Source organism: Rattus rattus, chromosome 7 (genome assembly GCF_011064425.1).
Source record: "Rattus rattus isolate New Zealand chromosome 7, Rrattus_CSIRO_v1, whole genome shotgun sequence".
Classification (NCBI taxonomy): Eukaryota; Metazoa; Chordata; class Mammalia; order Rodentia; family Muridae; genus Rattus; species Rattus rattus.
This window is the reverse complement of record NC_046160.1, coordinates 80631101-80649067: the sequence shown is the minus strand read 5'-3', so window position 1 is coordinate 80649067 and position 17967 is coordinate 80631101. Positions and strand designations below refer to the sequence as shown.

The following is a 17967-nucleotide window of genomic DNA, read 5'->3' as shown; positions in this document are numbered from 1 at the left end:
TCAAATTTGTACCTTCTTTTTATTAATTGTTCACACACATTCTAAATACATATATACTTCCTGCTCAACCTGCATAATTTTACCTGTGTATATGGGTTTTCAGAGATGAGCATTTGATATTGGATAACCAGTTAGTATACTTTTCCTGGGGAAGACTATTTCTCCTAATCTCAGCATTTCTTATTTGACTATTGTTGTTTGTGTTGATTTAAGGACTCATGGTTTTTTTCCAGCAAATTTGGTGTGTCTGTTATCATCATTTTTGTTCAGGTTTGATGGGGCAGCTATGTTGATGAGATTTTATGGATGTAGTTTCTGACATGAGTAAGACTATAATTTTATAGCAAACTCCCTGTTTGCTGGCCTTTTCCTGTCCTTTCTCTCATAATAATCTCTGAACCTTAGGCGCTAGAGTTAGGATAGAATATTTGCAATATGGACTGGGCTCCAAATGTTACATAGATGTATTAACAATGCCTGGCATGTTTAAATGTTAAGCAGACATCAATCATCTGTGATTCAGTTGTAAATGCAAAATAATTTTTCTATAAACACAATTTAAGCTTTTACTCTCACTATGAGATTGTTGCAGTTAACCCATTAGAATATGCAGATTGTTCTCCTATTTGCGACAATTTCATTAGCCTAGTGTAGCATATACACTAGCAACAAGTGAATATTGAGTTAGGTAGTACATGAGTCCTCATTTTGATGGAATTGAATAGGCCCAAAAAAGTTAAGGTGGAAAAGTTCTTTCAATGACTTGGATGTTATTAGTCACAGAATTCCTGGAACTTATTTTAATATGATGTTATGATAGTTCTTTTTGACATTTAGACATCACAGTGACTTATTCTAAGTGATGCTGGGTGTCATTGAGCAACCTCCACAGAGAACTGAAGCACTCAAATGGCTCAGAGCAGTAGCAACCTTACCACATATTTGTTTTGTGAGCTTGTGTTAGAGAATTCACGGAGGTTCCTCACTATAGAAAATTCACTGCACAGAAGGTCACTGCCATTGTCAAGAGGTTTAGAGGAGAGAGACCTGTAAGAAAGCTAGCAATGTTGGCTTGGCAATGGGATCTGTAAGGAGATAAAGATGATTGCATTCTTGAATAACAAGTGTTGGGCAGTATGACTTTGCCAATATTCTTCATATGGTATAAATAGGTGGAAAGGTTGGTTTAAGAGCTAGTTATGTATGTGGTATTTATTATTTATTTTAATTGAGACAGTATAGCTACATAAACATAGAAATTATACATTTCAGTTTTATTGTCAGAATAATACCTTTACTGACATATACAAAATATACTATATAACTGGAGATTATTAATTAGTTGACATTTCACAATATGATTTTTCATAGTTTTATATTTTATAGTATTTTAGACCTCTCAACATATTCTAAATATATTAGCCTTATCATCACTGGGGTGATTTTTTCTTATAGAATGATAATTAACCTATTTTTAATAGATTTAATGTGTTTGTTCGCTCCATTTTGTTTGCTTTGTGTGTGTGTGTGTGTGTGTGTGTGTGTGTGTGTGTGTGTGTGTATAAAACCTTATAGTCATTTTATTGGATTTGTTATGTTACAAATGTTCACTTACAGTGATTAATCACGCCTACCTCTCCCTGAAGAGTAGCTTAAAAGTGAATATAGTTAGGATTTTCTTAAATCAAACTCATCCTATTATATTAAGACATTTGAATTGACAAGATTTCATATATTTACTTCAGTGAAGTGATCATTGGAGGTATACAATAAGGTGAAAATTTCACCCTCAACTTTATTTTACGTAAAAGGGAAAATGTGTGCACAATGTTATAGAATATAACCTACAGAAGAGCTGACTGTAAGCTAGTGAAATGTATTCTACATTAGGCTCACCACAGCCTTCTGCTGGAAGCTCTAGATGCTCCAGATACATCAGTGAAGAATAAAAATTAGCACGAAACATTAATCTGGTACATAAGAAAAGTGCTTATGAAATGGAGTGTTTCCCTGACTGATAAATAAGGAAACAGTTATTAAAGATCAACTGTAGACATTCATTTTTTAGTAATTGTTAATCTTTAAATTTTATCTTGCTGTCAGGATCTTAACAAAGGGGTAAAAATACCATTTATTTTCTCAATAGTTTTATCTTTTTCCATCAGCAAACATTGATTTCTAGCCTTTTCCGCCTCCTTGTGTTACACGAAGAAACATTGTCCTTTACAAGCCAACCCCTTCCTACTTACTTGCCTTTGGCACAAATCATTAAATGATGCAGGGCAGGATTGACCAGAACAAAGTCTTTGGTTAATTAGTACTTTTCCTCTGGGCATCATGAAATTTGCAGTTTTGTAAAAGATTAAACTTAAGTGTCTAGGGTTGTGGTATAGTACAATCTGTCTTGTTCATTGTCACTAGAGGAAGACACCACTTTGAAATGCTATGTGGTACTTTCTAGAAGAACTGCAGTCCATCAAAGCTGCAATGTATGCCTAAAGCTGTTTTTAGAGATATAGTAAAAATACTTACTTGAGCTAGTATAAAGAAAAAATGTAAACACGTTTCATGAGGTCTATAAACTCTGTCAGCTGAAATCCACACTTACTCATTGTTTTAGTTTCCTATGGCTATCTTGAGAAAGTCACACAAATGTTTAGCAACAAAAACAACAACAACTAAAACAAAAGAACAGTCATCTCTTACAGTTTGAATATTAAGCTTCTAGAGTTTGGATGACCATATGATATGTTTGGGGAGGAGACAAGGGGTAATATTTTCTTCTTTCTTTTCCCCTGTCCTAGCTTCTGGTAATGGCCATCAAACCCCAGTATTCCTTGGCTTCCATCTGAGTATCTGTCCAATTTCACTCCAATTTCTGTCTTTATCACTGTGTGTGTGTGTGTGTGTGTGTGTGTACGTGTGTGTGTGTGCGCACTTGTGTGTGTAAGTGTGTTGATTCTGAGTTTTCATCTTCTTCTCAGACCCCATTTGTATTGAATTATGGGATCTCCCCACTCCGTTATCCTCATCTTAAGTAACTGTGGAAAACATCTTACTTCCAAGTGTCAGCCTGAATAACAATCTGAGAGAGATTCTCTGAGAACTGATGAAGGATATTCCTCTGCAGAGAGCAAAAGCCCTGCGATGGGACCATCTGTTCAATAGTACCTTTGGGTATGGTCAAAGGTAATCCTGCCAGGGCTCCTTTTTGAAAGTGAATTAATGAACATGACAGACACATTGAATGATCCTTGTAGCAAAGACGTTGTCGGTTTAAGATTAAACAGACAATTGTTTGCCAACTGTATTTGAAAAATCTATGTTTGTTTGCTGTTTGTTACAGGGGGTAGAGCCCTTTGTGCAGGATCGTTGCTCTGCCTGATCTGTGGAAACATAGGCTTCCATTATGAGTTCTTTTATAACTTTTCTGTCAGCATTACTTTGTCTGTTTTTTATTGCAGTCTGATATGAATGGCTTCATTTTGGTGGTAAACACTTCTTAGAGTTAGGATTTCACAGGACTTGGAGGGGTACAATATGTAATCCATACTGTACATAAATGTTTTATGTTTATGTTTTACTCCAGCCCAAGAGATGTCTCAGTGGATAAATGTGTCTGGCACTTAGTCTGATGGCCCAAGTGTGATCACCAGGTCCTACATGATAAAGGGATATAAGGAAATTCTACCAGTTTACACACACACACACACACACACACACACACACACACATTCAAATCAATTAATTAATTAACCTCTATGGACTGAGCAATATAAGAGATATTTGTATTTACTGTATCTGGAAGCTGCTGTCAGAATCATGTATATCTATGGCTATAGAAATGTATAAAGTGTTACTATGGCAGTCTTGAAGATTTAATGCACCTTCCTATTGTACTTCCCACCAGGAACTACAAGAACCTTAGGAAATAGAATTCCATAACACATAGCTATCCCAGGCAAGCAGTTAGAGAAAAACCAGATGTTATACACTCCATGTACTTTTGACAGAATATCCATTTTTCAGAACCATCCAATATTAAACATTAGTACCACAAGCATCTGTGGCAAATTTACAAAGTATCAGGTATAAACAGGAAATCCAATGATAACATCAGACTACAGATTCATAGCTCTCTGTCTAAACAATAGAGAAGAAATGGAAGACAGGTTTCCATGCAGAATGAGAAAAATCAATAGCTGAGAATACGAGAGAATTGGAAAAAGCAGTTTTGGACACATTCAGATCCTTGTCAGCATCTAGCCAGTTTGTTCTAAGAGATGTTGGGGAGAGAAAAGTTTGGTCACGTAACACAGAACCAAAACCTCTGGAATTGGAGATTTTTCTTCATAGGCAAAGGGAATTTGCATGCATCAGTGTACACTCTGTAAGGGATAAACTTTCTTCCCATATTTGAAATCTCCTTCCTGGAGTTAGTAAATATGTCTTATATTAAAACTGGGAAAGCATTTCCTATTTAGCCAATGTCCCTGGACTATCATATTAATTCCAAATCCAGATCGGTCTTATATGATCATGAGTCAATCCAAAAAGGACATTTAAGTGTTTTTGTATTTATACAAACACAGTCCACAAATCACATAACAACCTTTCACCTACTTGAAATCTTAATTCCTCCTTACAATTAAAAGTCAAACCAATTCAATGCAGAAGCATGGATTTTAGCTGATGAAGAATTTATAGCTTTTCTGAGTGTTTTTAAATTTCTTCTGTACACTGGTTTAAATCGGAGGTGACTGCCTAGCCTAACTTACCAAAAAACAAAAAGGCAAAATCAAAATGTCGTGGACTTAAATATTTCATTCTGAATGTCTCTTTGTGGATTCATAATGCTTGCTTAATGTTCCCTGAAGAAGTGATTTCATTTACTCTTAGTCTGTAATGCCTACACTATATCAAGTCAAACGGAATATGCAGAGCAGAAACTATACTGACTTTGTCTTAAAACTTCCAATTTAGGGATTGGAGAGATGGCTCAGTTGTCAGGCACTTCTCAACTGCCTGTAACTTCACCTCATGAGGAACTGATACCAACTCTGATGGCTGGGGGTGAGGCTTTCAATGTATAGGCAAACCACGCAGACAGACACAAAGACACAGAGGACACACATGCCCATACATACACTTCACACACACAATTAAAATAAAATTAGCAGTTTAAAACTAGTGAAGTTTAATATGGGGAATGGTTTAATCTGAAGTTATATTGGAGAAGAGAAAAGTTCAGTAGCATGAATTAGTGGACCATCTGGGCCATGGCTGGCCCTCACAGTCAGTGAACGGCCACCACCTGTGAATATATCCCTGCTTTCTTATACAGTGCGTCACAAAGCAACAGTCTTCTTGCTCAAAATTGCACCCTGGATCCTAAAGCTGATTATTTTAGGCTCATAAACCTGGTTTTATTGATTCAAATGAGCAGATTAAGGATTGATTTGGTTTTTCCAAAATTCATAAAAGGTAATATGCATGCAAACAATCCGAGAATCAGGTTTGGTGCTTGTGATGAGAGGTGCAAACGTAGATATAGAAGGCTTTTCTGCTTGTCAGTCTCAGAAGGCAAGGTGAGATACAGAAAAATTATAATCAAAACATCGTTTCAAAACTTGGAATGGAAAATGGATTGGACGTGGCCCTTGCAAAGCAGGACTTTACTTCTAGCAAACCAGCTAAGAAGCCAAACAACTGATATTGGGGAGCAAGGCTTGTGAGCAGGGGCACCTGAGGCTCTCTCATCTGCCAAAGGATAGGAATCATAAGTCTGAATCCAAGAGGAATATCTCTTAGTCATAAGAGACTTGATTATAGTCATAGAAATATAGTCATAGAAACTTGATTTCTACTAACAAGGTTGATTATTTCCTATTCTGCTCTATGCATTGTTTCTTTATATATATTAGTGGTAGTACATATATTCATATAATGCTTGTATCTCAGAGGTGCGTTGATATTGATGAATCAGTATTCTTTCTATATTAAACTGATTTTGCATCTCTGTTGTGAATTCCACTTGATGAATCAACTGTCCTTTTCTAAGGAGAGTCTTATTTTCTGTATGTGTGATTTATTTATGATTTCTGCAGCTGATTATAATCCATTAGAAAGACATAATTCAAATGCAGTTTTGATTATACCCTATTATCTTCTTTGTATCTCAAAATAATTTGGACACAGACTTTTAAAATTTCTGATATGACCAAGAGCACACTCTGCAGGGGACAGACACTAGAGAGGCAGCAGTATGCCGACCCCACATTCTTTTCAAGTCCTATGTGTTTTCAAATATTAGTGTTGCTTCTATTCTATTTCTTGCATAATTTTTAACGTTGGCTACTGTGAATGACATTACTTGATTGGGTGATATTTTATCTTTTTAATTCATCATGGACGTAGCTCATGGAGCTTTCTGTAAGATACATGTTCACACTTGTTATTACCTTGCTTATATGGTTGCAGAAAAAGGAAAGCTGCAAATTAATTTAAATTATTAACCTTTTAATTATTAATTAATCTTATTAACCTTAGGAGATGCCATATTTGCTTTTTAATCACTGTCTTATTTTCTTCTAATTCTATCCATATTGCAACACGTAAGAGGATGTCAGTCTCTTGTAGGCTTTAATAATATTCAGTTGTGCTTACACATTGCATTTTCTTTAACCATTCATCTGTGATGAAAACCTCACTGATTCTACAAGCTGAATATTGTGGATAGTAATTGAAGAAACACGAACATCTATGAATGTAGTGACTTCATTTGCTCTAAGAAGATGAGAACGTTGCATCATATGATGCCTTTTTAGCCACGTTTTCTAGGCACCTCCATGCTACTATCCATAAAGTCTATATTTATTTATGTTTCTATAAACAGTGCACAAGATTTCAGTAGAGGGTAGGCAAGGAAGAGGTAATGGGCAAGGGCTGAATAATGAATTTCAAAGTATAGTTAGATAAAAGGAAAAATTCTAGTGTGCTTTAATACTACACGGTGACTTTATTTTATAAAACGTATTTATTAACTAGAAAACAGCAGTATAAACATTTCCAAACTATGAAATGCTGATTATATTGATTTTGCCCTTATACAATATAGACATGTAAATCACATGGTATTAAAGTATAGTGCATACTTTTTTTCTCTTTGGCTGTTTGTTTGTTTTGCAGTTCACATAGTTGGTGTTGGAATTTATACCCAAAATAAGAAAATAAGTGCTAGAAGACAGCTCAACGCATAAAGTACTTGCCCCCAAGTGTGAAGACCTAGGTTTAGACCCTCAGAATTCACATAAATCTAGAAGCAGTAGCACGTGGCTAGAATTTCAGGAAATCAGTCAAAATAGCTGACTCCCTGGACATTCACAGGCCTAATCTCCAATGTGAAAAAGTGACTTTTTCAAATAAGGTGAAAGGCCTGAGGTTATGTTTTGATTTCTCCTGCCCACTGCAGCACCTGCACTGTGGGGCATATGTGGAGGTCGGAATACAATTTGTAGAAGGCACTCTCTGCTCTCATCTACTTGCATTTTGAACACTGAACCCATCTTACCACAGCAGGCAATTTTGTCCTTTGAGTTTTCTTTTCAACCAATAAATATGCGGATTTATATGGGGTAAGGTAGCCAAATTCCTGACATTTGTCTATCTTCTTTTTTTCCTGTTCTTTCCTTCTTTCTTACTTCCTTTCTTACTTCCTTTCTTTTTTCTATTTTCTCCTGATAGAATTTCTATTGTAGTTTATGTAGCAAGGATAATCTTCATATTCCGATCTCCCTGCCTCTATTTCCCTATTTCAAGGATTAGAAGCACCACCAATCATTCTTGGCCATCCTTGCATATTTAACCATAGATTTCTAAGTCTTCACATCAACTCTTCATATTTACATTTTACATGCCAAAAGACAATGCTTTTAGCAAGACAAAAACATGTCCTATTAAAAGGGAACGTATAACCTAAGAATAGTCCAAGAATAGTAGAGGCGGACATTTCAGACCAAACACACATTTTAATGATGTGATATTGAATAAGCTTGATGAAAGTGGAGAATAAGGACACGTTTTGAAAACTCTCAAGCAGGTAGATCGCAAATAGTAACACAATCTATGGTCAGCAAGTATATGAAGGAACACACTATCACATACATACTTGATGAGGGAATAAACTGTAAATTTGACAATTTGGACACATGGATGAAGACTAATGGATCTAATACTACAAGGATGCTTCAGTGGTTAAGAGCACTAACTGCTATTGCAAAGGATCCAGGATTGATTCGAAGCATCCAGATGGCAGTTCACAACTGCCTGTAGCCCGGTTCCAGCAGATCACACTTTCTCTTCTAACCTCCATGTTATTGGTTCACAGACGCACAGAGGCAAAATACCTCTGAACGCTAAGTAAAGTTTGTAAAAGTTACTCTGTACTTCAACTTTTTGACAGCAATGTCAAAGAACAGATATGATTAGCATGTGTTGCTAGGGTGCATTATACAATCTACATACATGAAGTTTTTTGGATGCATCTTAAATTTAAATTTTAGGGAATTAAATAAATATTTTAAATGAAAACTATGGAAAGATTAGAGCCTAATTTTCTGAAATTCAGTCAGGAAAATAAAATTGTACAGTACTGAAAGCAGAGACAAAACAAAAAGTTATTGCTCTCAGTTGTCTTGAAAAGTCATGGAATGTTCCTAAAAGACCAACAGTAGTAAGTTCTAGTACTCTAGAAAAAAATTGTTAGGAAATGTGTCAGGTCTGTATCGCAGTACATTGAATTTCAAATTATGAACTATATGTCCTCTGCATCTTCATGCTCAGGTGACCCAGAATATTTTTTGCAACATAAAATATTCTGACACATACAGTGCTGTTTTGGATATTACTGTTTGTGTTGTAGTAGATATTATACACCACATGGAGAACACTGAAATAATAAGAGAAAATGTTTTAAGTATTGTGCTTTGTTACATAAGAGACATGTGTATCTGTAGATTGTGCACTTTTTGGGTGGTTTAGACAAAAGTACCCCTCAGAAACTGAGAATACAATATTAATAACTGACACATTCAAAATTGTATAATATTCTCTAGAAATTAGAAGGAAAACATTGTCCTTTTATATGACTTGTTCCACTAAACCTCTATGCTTGATGCACTCATATAAATGACTGGGCCACAGTTAGACCTGTTCCAGAGACATGGATGCCTAGCTGTTCTCACTCAATCTGTGCTTCAGCATCCCAGGTTGCCAGTTTGCGGTGGGAGTGGGTCTTGCACACAGGTCATCGCTAGGGGCCAATATTTCCTAGAGTCGTTGCTTTCTCATTTCTGGACTCAAAACAAAAATAACCATCCATTTTGATTAGTCACATTCTTCATACTAAATTTAATCCCCATAGATGAGGTTGTTTCATTTCCTTTTCCATGTTCACTTCAATTTTTGTTTCCTTACCCTTTAGATCCACTTCACTCTTCTCAATTCCCTTTTTACAAACCCTTTCCCTCCCTTCCCATGGCTGCTACCTAGGATCGCCAACTGTGTCCTCCATTTCCTCTTTATTCCTTCTTGGGCTAGTTCAGGCCATCTTCAGGTCTGTGTGCCACATAACTGCTCCCTTGAAACAATCACTTTGAATCATGTTAGTAGTTAGCCCTGTATCCAGCAAACACACGGTAGATATTGTATAGTGTTGTCTGATGTTCAAGGCTAAGGCTGGTTACCTACACATTCTAGAACATTGCATGAACAATTATCCCTCCCTTAATTTTAAATCACCATCCTCATTTCGTTTCATCTGGCCAACCATTTCCTATTTTGGCAGTTAGATTCAAGTGACTTAAGAAGCTTTCTCCTGAGAGACACAGCCAGAATACAGCAAATACAGAGGCGTATGCCAGCAGGAAACCACTGAACTGAGAACAGGACCCCCGTTGAAGGAATCAGAGAAAGAACTGGAAGAGCTTGAAGGGGCTCGAGACCCCATATGTACAATAATGCCAAGCAACCAGAGCTTCCAGGGACTAAGCCACTACCCAAAGACTATACATGGACTGACCCTGGACTCTGACCTCATAGGTAGCAATGAATATCCTAGTAAGAGCACCAGTGGAAGGGAAGCCCTGGGTCCTGCTAAGACTGAACCCCAGTGAACTAGACTGTTGGGGGAGAGGGAAGCAAGGGGAGGGTTGGAGGAACACCCATAAGGAAGGGGAGGGGAGGATTTTTGGAAACCGGGAAAGGGAATAACACTCGAAATGTATATAAGAAATACTCAAGTTAATAATAATAAAAAATAAAAAAGAAACTTTCTCCAAACAAGTAATTCAATTTCTAAAATTATATTTATCTCACCGTATTTTCTACCTACTATTAATAAATTTCTTTTTGAAGCCCCAGAAGATCAGAAGGACTGCAGCCAACTGCATAGGAATTACTGAGTATATATGTGTTTCCCATGTGTTGGCTAATTTAATGATTTATGATTGTTTCCCAAACATATATTTATGGAGTTTTTCCTAGTACAATAGTGGGCAAACCAACTAATAAAGTGAAGCAAATATTAATCACTTACTTAATTATAACTCTCTTTAAAAAGGCAATGGCCACCCTGAACATTATTCATTCTACCTTACAGTGGCATTTCACTGTTGATTGTCTATGTCCTTAGTTAAGGCTCCCTCAAAGCAGTTTCTGAAGTAAGATTAGGCTTACAGACATTTCATCAAGGAAGTGTATCCATGTGGTAGGAAAAAGAATAGGGAACCAGGCAGAGCAGTAAGATGCAAATGATCTCAGGTAGAGCAACCCAGATGATGAAGGTTTCAGAGAGCTTTGCGGTGTGAATAATGCCAGTGTTTTCCCATCCCAGCATCTTTCACTCATGGTCAAGTCCTGGCCTGACTAGCAAAGGCAGAGCGATTCTACTTTAATCTTGCTGTTCTGGTGTTTTGCTCCACACATAGCTATGCTGATTATAAGTTTCAGATAAATGAACAATAGACCTGGTGTGTGATAGCATGTTTAATTTCTAAGAGTGGAAAGGTAATGGTGAGTATGGCCAAAGTTGTAAGAGTACTAAGTTCTTGTTGGAGTTCAGAAGAAGAAAATAAAAAGATGTGTACTTTAGATTGAGCCAACCAAAGCCACCGTCAAATTCAAAAGACACATAGCTGAGGCAGAATTCCCATCAGCAGTTGTACAGATATACAGTCACAGGGATACAGTTTGTCATTTTCTACTACCTTTCTAAAGTAAAAATAAAAAAATCCTAGATTCTAAAGCCATGTACACCGGAAAAACAGCGTGAGTTACCAATCCTAACTTAGGGAATCAATAGAGTTTGTGTCATAAGAATGGTTTACTCTATTAAAACTAAGCTACTCTCATAAAAATTAGGTAACTTATAAGACACCCTAATATATTAATTTACGACTATCTAGTATCCTGTATAGATGTTTGTATCTATATATTATATAATTGTTAAAGGTTTATTTCTCATCTAAGTAGTCTGGGAAGACATGAAGCAGAAAGAAACATGATTATTTTTTACTGTATTTCCACATTTACATATATAGAAATACTGAAGTACCTTAGCAGAATATTGGGATTAAGCATCAAATTAATGATGATAGGGATTAGCTAGATATAGTTTCTTTATCTACTTATTATTTTTAAGACTTTAGAGTCCTTGTCTGTCTAAATAGTGTTCCAATTATGGAGAAAGTATTTCAAAGCATAATTTTAAAACAGGAAGTATAGGCTGACTTTTATAAAAAATATCAGATCATGTTTGCATAAGAGACAAATATAAGAAGAATGCTTCTGAGAACCCACCTGGCACTCTGAAGTCAATCCACAATGGCGGAAGAACTGTCTGCATGCCCAGGCTGTCTTCGATGGAGGTATTCACACCTCACTTTACCCTTAGCATCTCCTCATACACCTCATACAAGGAAGACACAACTGGTGGGGTTTTTCAGTGAAATCTAATTGTCCAGGGGAGAAAGTGTTAGTGTGGTAGGTATAAGTGATGCACCAGAAAATGGCAACCGGCACTGGGAAGCAAAGGAACTTCATGTGGCCTCTTCGGCTTCAGCTCCGTGCATCCTATAGACCTGTTGTCATGAAGAAGCAGATCACTTCTCGTCTGAAAAACAAGATGATGGGGCCCTTGTCCACTTCACATCAATTTCCTAAGGACTAACAAACTGAAGAGACATTTCATACTTGAGAAGAATGCTAGAATGTAAACTTGCCTCGGATACAAGTGGTGAACACAATGCTGTACAAGGAAAGTTCTACTCTTTAAGACCTATGTTCTCTCTAATATGATGTTAAAACATCAAATAACATGTTAGTCACCTACAGAAGGAAGCTTCAGTTTATTCAAATTGCAAGATGTTATGCTATAATAAGATTTTCAAAGTCAGCAAGACTACTACACCTGTATCCCAGTGCTCCTAGGCAAAAAGAGGGAGATCACTGTTAAGTTTGAGGCCAGCCTGATTTGCGTAGCAAGTTCCAAGTTAGCCAGAGCTACATAGTAAACCCCTCCCCCGACTCAAAGAAAAAAAGGAAGAAAAAGAAAGAAAGAGATAAAGAAAACAAAAAACAGGAAAGAAAGAAAAGAAAACATTTAAACAAAGTCTCACGGTATGCGAAACATTTATAAATTGTATAAAACAAAAATCTCTAATATAGTGTATAAAAGGCACATTTAAAACTTAATGTTAAAAAGATTGACACAATTTATAGTGGGGATAGAGTCTGAATCATCTCCCTGGTAGGATAAGAATGCCCCGTAAGCACAAAAAGTAGGTAGTTAATATTCTCAGTCGTTAGGAAAATCCAAAACAAAACTATCAAGACATTGGTGTTCTCAAAGCATTTTTGAAATTTAATTTGTAATAAAGTATTATTAATCAATACAGAGGATATTAAAATTTTGACTTCTTAATTATTACTACATGAGGGAATTTAAAATGTTGCTGAGAAAGAAAATAATTATATAATTGGGAAATCTATGGGAAAACCACTTCTATTTAAATTTGTGGTAAGTATGAATACGTTTGAGAAGGAATCATACTTAACTCTTCAGGCTGTCTCACAATTCAATCCCCCTGTAATAGCTTCCTGAGTAGCAGGGGCTATGTGTATAAACCACATCAACAAGCAAAGTATTCTTAATAATTAAATGCTTATATTTTTAAAGAGCCCATTTGAGTTGTTCGTTTTTTTAACATTATCGGGCTCACTAAACATTAAGAGGGAAAATAATGGTCTGTGATCCCTGAGATTTTAGCAGAGTCACCACAGGAAGGAGATGAGGGCTCAGGTTTGTAATAGGTTTGCTGCGGAAGCACTTCTAGGACTTTTTCACATCACAGACTCTGTTTCACAGGCTCTACCTGAACTTGTTACCCATTCCTGTCAGCCCAATCACCCTTTGCACAGGGACCTGGCACCACGTTTTCAGCTTTTAAATTTTATCCACAGTTTTATCTTTTTGTGAAATGTCCTAACACAAACGTTTAAATAACCAGCCAACAAACTTGTTCATACAATTCCCTACATTTTTGGTTCTGTGTTTCCTCCAAACTTGGTCATGGGGCAAAAGGGAAGAAGTCACGTGTTTAAATTTTTTAAACTAAAAGAAAGGAAGGGCTACAGAAATGCTGCTCTTGTGAATAGTGGAGCAGTGTTTATTCCATTGAAGTAGAGAAGACAAAGGGGAAGACAGGAAGTTAGGGATACAAACAGTAGGGTTTAGACTAATTTTTAACGTCACCCTTTAATAATGTGGTCAAGTAAGACAGAAGGGAAACTTCTTTCCCATGATGGAAGCTTCTAGGGACAGCTTTAATCCTTGTCATTTTTCATTCCTCTATAAAGTGGTCATAGGGAATACCATTCAAGTAAACAAATCCCATGAGTTTGGAAATTAGTTATAATACATTTCTCTTTTTTATGTCATTTTATTACTTGGGTTGTATCTCACCTCCAATAAGCACACACACACACACACACACACACACACACACTCACACACACACATACACACATACTCACAGACTGTGTATATGCACAGAGACTCAAATACACACACACACACACATACACATATACACTCACATACACACACACACACACATACACTCACACACACACACATACACACACACACACACACACACACACATACACACACACACACACACACACACACACACATATACACACACACACACACAGACACACACACACACACAGACACACACACACACACACACACACACACACACACACACACACACACACTCACACACATACATATAGACATACACACACACACACTCACACACACACACTCGTGCACACACACACACACACACTCGCACACACACACAGTTAAATACACAACACATGCAATTATGGTTAGCCTTTCTCAGGCTTGATAAGAGAGGGACTTAGAGTTGCCATATAGTGTTTATCCATCCCCTGCCAAATGCTGAAATTAGTTTAGTCTTCCTTCTCAACTACACTTTGACTTAAAAACCACTGTGAAAGAGCTTATCTTACGCCTTATCTCCAGACACCTTGTCATTTGAGCCACATGGGAAACAAACTGACATGAAGGATGGGGTGGTCATTCCTTTCCTTCTGTAACACCAAACAATATGTTTAAAACACCATTTTAAATGATTATTATTATTATCATCATTGTCATCATTATTATTATTATTATTAATGTTATAGATGTTCTTAGCTTTCTTTTTTTCTTTTTTCTTTTTTTTTTTTTTTTGGAGCTGGGACCAAACTCAGGGCCTTGCGCTTGCTAGGCAATCGCTCTACCACTGAGCTAAATCCCCAACCCCTGTTCTTAGCTTTCTAAATGACAGTAACCTAGTTTCCTTCCCTCTGTTTGCATAAATAGCACACACCCATTTGTGAACATGGTCCCCTCTGTTGTGGTTTCTCAGGTCTGCCACTTAGTATGATGGAAATTCTCTGTGGAGCCACTTCCGTCTGCCAGGGAAAATATCAAGATTGCAAATATACTCAATACCAAACTCTGGTATTCTGGAAAATGAGTAGAAAAAATTACATTACGCTCCCCCTCCTTTTATTAGAGCACAAATAACCTCGATATAGTGTATAACCATCTAACATTACTTAATAGAAAAGTCCATGGTACAAACTAAATGATAATGATGTGAGCTGCGGTACCCTTCAAACAGCATCTTAAGAAGATGCTTATGCACTTCACCGTCCAACCCCACCAGTGGCCGGGCAACATCAGAGCTCGTTATGGACTTTCATATTCCTTTAATGGAAATGGCCCCATGTTGTGCTTTCAGTTTTCCAACTGTGGCAATAATAGTTAGTAATCAAGTAGTAATGTAATAATCACAACTACAGGGAAATATAGCCCGGTGTAATGGGCTGCAAGGGGGAAGACATTGGTTCTGTTCCAGGCTTTATTTCTTGTGTCTTTTTAGTGCAGGTAGAACAACTGTAGCCTTGTAGGTGAAAACAGACACTCAAAGGCATCTCCCCAGAGAGCCCAGGTCTGCTTGCTTCACTGTATTCAATTTTTCTCACCTATTTTCTACAGAAGTCAAAGATGTGGCAAATTTATGTTCAAATTTGATAAAGAACTTGTACCCGTAATGAGCCTAGTTTGTTCCTGATTCTAGTTTCTCATACTTTTTACTCACAGTTTTTAGAGACAAGCATTAACAGTATATTTTAGATCTATACCTTACAAACTTTAAATTTTCTTTGAAGCTGAAAGGTCATAATGTTGTAAACTTCTGCATAACAAAACGCTGTCTGCTATCTGTCGTGAGTTGTCTCTTTTGCTTCTCACTATGAATTGTGGGTCTTGAAATTGTACCAGCAGTAAAGACACAGTGCCCTTTTATGGAAAAATGAAAATATATTTGTATTATGAAAGGTATATGTTCCAATTTTTTAAAAAAAATCTCAAGTAAGGACCCTGGCTGCTGAGAAGGCAACTGGCTAAATATTCTTTATATGCAGAGTGGCCTGAGGGGACAGAGCCGATGCTGATAATGAGCCATTTCCAATGCTCCACTGCTTCTCTTGTAAGAATAAATATGTAATGTAGCTTAGTCAGGGAAAATAGATGTGCAGTGGTCTGTTGTTCAGGGAGTTAGCTGAGATCTTAAACTTACTATGCAAGTTTTCTATCAAAGGAGACAAAACATAACATACCAAAACCAAACAAAAAACCAAACCAATAGTTCCACTTACTTTGTGTTGAGCAGTGCAAATCATGGCGAAGCATCCTGTTTCTCTCCAGTGTACTATCTTACTGGAAGGAGTCACTGCAGGGCTTCCTGGTGTCTTGGACATACAGGAACTTCTGGTCTGGTTTCCATGATGGAGGTCATGGTAATGATGGATCCATGGCAGAATTGAAGAAAGACTTTGGCATCATTTGTTTAGTTGTGTAGGCTTTTTCTTGTGGAATCACAAGATAGGATACTGATAGTTCAAGGAAGCTCTTACCCAGGGGGGAATTCCATGGCATTATTAGAAGGATAAGCGTGCTTGAACCATTATCACGTTGAAAGCTCCCACAGTGCCACTGATCATCTGTGCAAATCAAGTCATTGTAACTACAGAAATCCTTATCAGTGATTTCCAAAATGTACAGTGTATTTTCTTCAGCCTCACAATAACACTCATGATAACCCAACTTGAGACCTATGTTCAGCCCAATGGGTGTTAGTGTTTCTACAACACATACACCCAGAAGTCAAGGGGTGAAGGTTCTTTCCACTGTGCCTCTATCTGTACATGCCAGCTTTATCTGCAGAAAGAACACTTCCTATGGACACAAGTATTGTTTCCTACAGTTAGGGAAATGTTCAGAAACTATTCCATGACAACACGCCTGATCTCCTGCTAGATTAACAAATTTGTGCAGCGCCCAGGATGTTCTGTCCAAACCCAGAATGCTTTCCAAATGAAAGGCTGCTGCTTCCACTGTGTCTGTCAAAAGCAAAATATGGTTTCCCCTCTACCACAGACTCTGTGTGCCATTGAGGTCTGACAACAATTTTGGACAAATATCTTCAAGGTTTTCATATATACCCCCATACCAGTAACATGATTTTCTTGGGAGCCATGTGTGATTAGCCCTGGCTTCTTATAGCTTTAGGATGTATTCCCTGGGATACCACATACTGTGTTTCTACTGCCCAGGGATTTTTAAAGGTGTTATTGAATTTGGGTACAAGCTCCACCTTCTGGACAGCCATAGTTCTGTGAAAAGCATTCTGGTCCTCATACTGGCAGCTGATGAACCTTACTGATCAATCAGGAGAGAGTCCGTGAATTACAGAGATAGCAGGGAGACTTGCTAACAGCACGCTTTACTGCCTTGTTTTCGTCCTGAAATAGTTAGTCCTTTCATGACCTGCTTGATTGCACACTTATCAGAGACAAAAGTCGGTAATGGTTAGAAACACAATCCCATGATTACACACATATTTGTTTCCTTGGCTACTCCAGTAGCCTCCTGGTCCTCGACTCTACCCAGTCACCTGAACTGCTGTGCCTCTCATGATTGTTCTTTCCTTTCTTTGTCTACTTATCTCAATGGTAAGCCAGCTATGCCACACCCAGCCCATTCTCCACTTCATAGTGAATATCGCTTTTCTTTTTCTTCTTAAAAAGGTACTCATTCAAACTGTACTTTCCCTTTATGACTGTTTTGGATGACAGCTTAGATCCCTCATGACGGATTCTCATTAAACCAGCTTATCTGTTTGTAGAATCTGCTCTTTACAACTGTGAATCACATTTTGAGAACAGTGATGAATGATATTATACTGTTAGTAAAACACGGCAACTTTTAACCCAAATTACATTCCTGTAACTAAATAAAAAGTAATTATATAGGTTGACATCAAA

The 17967-nt window shown here is 37.2% G+C and overlaps 1 protein-coding gene across 4 annotated transcripts in view; it reads left to right on the top strand.

The window, feature by feature from the left end:
* The window catches only part of Mdga2 (MAM domain containing glycosylphosphatidylinositol anchor 2), an 802265-nt gene that overhangs the window by 379298 nt on the left and 405000 nt on the right, over nt 1-17967 (top strand). The gene's annotated exons all lie outside the window — the stretch shown is intronic.